Raw genomic sequence first — 4,594 nt, forward strand, 5'->3', positions numbered from 1 at the left:
TTCTCTCAAGGGTGGTTGATTGAAATTGTTAAAATTATTACCTTGATAGTTACCTTGGTAGTTCGACCTCTGTTGCTGGTTCCATCCTTGATTCTATTGAGGACGATAGTTGTTGTTGTTGATGAAGTTCACAACCTCATGACTTTTAGGACAGTTGTTCCCTGAATGCCCGGTGTTGCCACACACTTCACATGTCATGCGAGAGTCATGAATGTGCATGACTTCTTGATTCTCAATGGCTCAATCTTCAAGCTTCTTCATTAGCAGGTCCATCTTGGTAGATAGCATGTCTACCTCCTTGAGTTGATGCATACCACCACCTCTCTTGTGGGTCTAAAGATGTTCTTCATTCCAACCTTGGTTGGAGGTCATATTCTCTACAAGAGGGCTGTTGTAGTAGGGATTAGTGAGTGACAGGAAAGCACCTCCAGTAGCAGTATCCATAGTCTCACGGGTACTATTGGTCAACCCATGGTAGAAAGTCTGCATGAGTAGTCAATTCTCTATCCCATGATGAGGACATTCTGCAATGTAATCTTGAAAACATCCCCATGCCTCAGGGATAGATTCATCATGTTGTTGTTGAAAACTTGAAATTCTCTCATGAAGGGCATTGGTCTTGCCCGTGGGAAAGAACTTGGTTAGGAAAGCAGTGGAGTAGTTATCCATGTAGTGTTCTATCCTTGTTGGTGTAGAACCATTGCTTTGCCTTCCCCAAGAGTGAGAATGGGAAGAGGCGAAGAAGTATGGCATCTTGTGTCACTCCTTTGATGGTGAAAGTGCTACAGATCTCCAGGAAGTGTTAGAGATGTGCACTCACATCTTCATGTGCCTTCCCACAAAATTGGCTTACTTGCACCATGTTGATGAGAGCTGGCTTGAGCTCAAATCCATTGTCTCCAACATTGACTATTGGTCCAGTACGGATGTTGGCTGTAGTTGGAGCAGAGAATTCATGGAGAGTCTTGTTAGCCATATCTTCAAATTCTGGTGTTAAGCTTTGCCTTATCTGGTGGTCTTCCGACTCTATAGCTAAGACTTTCTTGAGTTTAGCTCTAGTTCTCTTGATTAATGCTTCTAGATCTTCAATGTAATTTGTCGGAAGGTCCAAACCGGTCATACATTACCCTACATAAGATACACAGGTAGACAAAACAAGGGTAAGCCTGTTTGAGTAGAGGTCAATGGTTATCTCGATCACATCAATAAGTATAAGTTTATCAATACTTCCTTTGCCTAGCTACATTCCCCGACAACGGCGCCAGAAATGCTTGTTGACATTTCTTAACATCGCTACTAAGAACAAGGTTATGAATTTAATCTCTAGCAACGACGCCAGAAATGCTGGTTGGTAATTACTTGTGACTTGAAAGAATAAATATATGAAAGAAAATGATCTGCAAGCGCACAGATAATATACCATTGTAGCACTTCACCCAGGGAGTATTTCAGGTATCGTTATTTATATTTTTACCACAGGGAAGTTCTGGCATGAACGTGTATTAATAACTTATACTATTGATTGAGAAGTAACCATAACCAATATTCTACTCACAACAGGGGTAAGTCATAGGATAAATTATGCATATGATAAGTATTGATCAATGATAAATCACTCAGAGTACTCCTTTCTATGGCATTAGCATGGTTAAGTAGAATATTAGAAGAATAATTCCTAAGTCATTCTTAATTATAAGTCAAAGCATACAATGATTAGTGCAATTACACCTAGTAGTCATGGCTAAGGTCATCTTTATATCTACACATAAGGGATATTACTAAGAAAGATTAAGAACAGAGCTTGTTCTTCCTTCGTCACCGGACCCTACTTGCACCTATATTCGGGGAGTGGACTATAAAGGACTCAACGGGAGTGTCATATCCATGATCTACCATATGACCCTGGAATATAGGGTGTATCCACTAGGTAAACAACATATAAGCACCATGCTTACACAATGTCGACCACTCACCCTGTGTACATCAGAGCGATCACTATACGAAGTTATGTATAAATATAATGATAAACTAGCTATACTAAGTATATAATCAAAGTAGATGATGAACATTATGACTAAGAACATTAATATTGTGAATACCAATGTTGTCATAACAATTGTAACAAGCATATAAAAGTAATAGAGATACAAAAGAGAGGGGGTACAAAGAGTATACCAAACCACGCTCTTGACAAGATCAGGAATCCAAGCGAAGCCTGCTTGCCTCTCTCTAGACCTAACCTAACTAGCTATGCCCTAGAATATGGAGGAGCTCTGAGGATGATTAGGGTTTCTGTCTTTTCAAATGACTCATTGCCTCAGGAGGGGTGGCAGAGGCTGGTATATATAGGCCAGAGCATCCATCGTGAGCCCTTGGATCAAACCAACTTAAAAGACGGCGTAGATACAACCTAGGAGGCGGTGGAGAACCGACATTGCAACGAGGGATGACATGTGGGCCCTAGGGGGTCGAGCGGTCTATAGGTGGGGCCGGCCGGCGCCACCTGGCGGCGTCTCGCCCTGCGCTTTGGTGTGGAGTCCTCCCGAGTCTTCTAGAGTCTTCTGGTGTCCGTTTCGCTGCGGATAAACACGATTAAGTCTGACATCTAGGTCCACCTTGATGGTTTTTTGGATAAACCCTGTAGAAAATACAGATTCACCAAAACTCATAGAATTTGTTAGTTTAAAGCCTTAATGCTTTGTTGGTGATTATATTTATGCCCTTATACATGTTATATTGATAGTTTATAATGGTTGTTAACTACCGTCAACAGCTACTATTTCCGACCCTACGGATTTTCGCAGTCTCGCCAGAGCTTTGTAGTACCTCACTTTCACACGGCTGGATATCGCCTATGCAGTTCAGCAGGTGTGTCTCCACATGCACGACCCGCGCGAGCCTCGTCTTGCAGCATTGAAGCGCATACTACGCTATGTTCGTGGCAGTCTGGATTTGGGTCTTCATCTTCGCGCCTCCCGTCAGTCTGAGCTTGTGGTCTACTCAGATGCAGATTGGACCGGTTGTCCTGACACCAGTAAGTCCACCTCAGGTTACGCTGTGTTCCTTGGCGACAACTTGATCTCCTGGTCTTCCAAGTGTCAGAACACTATCTCCCGTTTGAGTGCCGAAGCTAAGTATCATGCTGTTGCCAACGCTGTGGCCGAGGCCTCCTGGTTGCTCCAGCTGCTTGCTGAGCTGCACACACCCCTGCGCCAAGCCACTTTGGTTTACTGTGACAATATCAACACCGTCTACATGTCCTCCAACCCCGTTCAGCATCAGTGTACCAAACACATTGAGATTGATCTTCACTTCGTCTGAGAACGAGTGGCCCTTGGAGCTGTTAGCATCCTTCACATCCCGCCGACGTCCCAGTTCGCCGACATCTTCACCAAAGGCTTGTCCACCTCTGTCTTCGCAGAGTTTCGGTCTAGTCTCAACGTCTGACGACTCGACGCTGTGACTGCGGGGGGTGTTAGATTGTACATGTATTAACTTGCGTGTGTGTATGTCATGGGCCTGGGCCTAGGCTTGGTTTAGCCGGCCGGCCCTAGTTGATTAGAGAGATATGAGATCTCGTTTGGTGCTGTTTTTATAAACCAAGAGATCTTCTCTTCCCTATATATATATATATATATATATATATATATATATATATATATATATATATATATATATATATATATATATATATATATATGCTTTCAGAGACTTAGCAGAATAGTTATCAGATTTGAAATATAACAACTATTTTCAGATCACTAGCTCCTTTTATTTATTGTTTCACCGCCCACCTCAACTATTTCGGTCTCTAGCATTATTAAACTAAAATCATACTCCATTTCTTGTTGCAAGAATTACACATGATTTAGAACAAAATTAGACAACATATAATTACTTACACAGGCAGATCCAGCGTGGGTGTTGAGGGTGCTCAAAACCCCCTACCCAGCTGGATTCCATGGAGTGAAGAGAGAGGAAAATAGAAAGAGAAGAGGGGGAAAGATGGAGAGGAAGTAGAAGGGGCTAGAGGATGAATCGATGGGAGATGGAGCACCCCCTAGATATTAACTTTGCATACGTCCCTGATTACTTACGTAAAATAGGGGGTCACGTGACATGCTGGCGTAAATAGCTAAACAAATGCCAATGAATAATGTGTCTCACTAACGTGAATATCACAATTATATGTGCTAGCGAGTTGTAATTATACGTGATAGTGAATCGTTGATACGCGGACAGCTTGCTGCCGGCAAATATATCCAAACAGAACACTGCTTACAAGATCTCTTCCTTGCTGCCGGCGGTCTTCAGAACAAGAAAGCTAAAGCGGCCGATCTGGCAACTCCAGACTCCAAACCGCGTCGTCGCTAATAAAGCTTGCTCTGTAGTATCAAAAAAAAAAACCTGCTCTCTGCTCGCCTTTGTCTTTTGCCGCCACTGTTTTTTGGTTGCTTGCTCCCAAAGCATGGCATTTACCGGACCCTTATTGATTCCCCAAACCGACGTGACCCTCATCGTCACTCGATCGCTCTCAGTATACTACTCGTACCTAGCAAGCAAAGCATAGTCACACAGCGAAGGTGTGCGGCGA

General features: G+C 43.0%; 1 non-coding gene across 1 annotated transcript; it reads left to right on the forward strand.

The window, feature by feature from the left end:
* Window positions 1-505: 505 nt before the first annotated feature.
* On the forward strand, window positions 506-612 carry LOC136547815 (small nucleolar RNA R71). Its single transcript, XR_010781765.1, has one exon. It is a non-coding gene; the product is annotated as a small nucleolar RNA R71 (small nucleolar RNA).
* The last annotated feature ends 3,982 nt before the right edge of the window (window positions 613-4,594 follow it).

Source organism: Miscanthus floridulus, chromosome 3, assembly GCF_019320115.1.
Source record: "Miscanthus floridulus cultivar M001 chromosome 3, ASM1932011v1, whole genome shotgun sequence".
Classification (NCBI taxonomy): Eukaryota; Viridiplantae; Streptophyta; class Magnoliopsida; order Poales; family Poaceae; genus Miscanthus; species Miscanthus floridulus.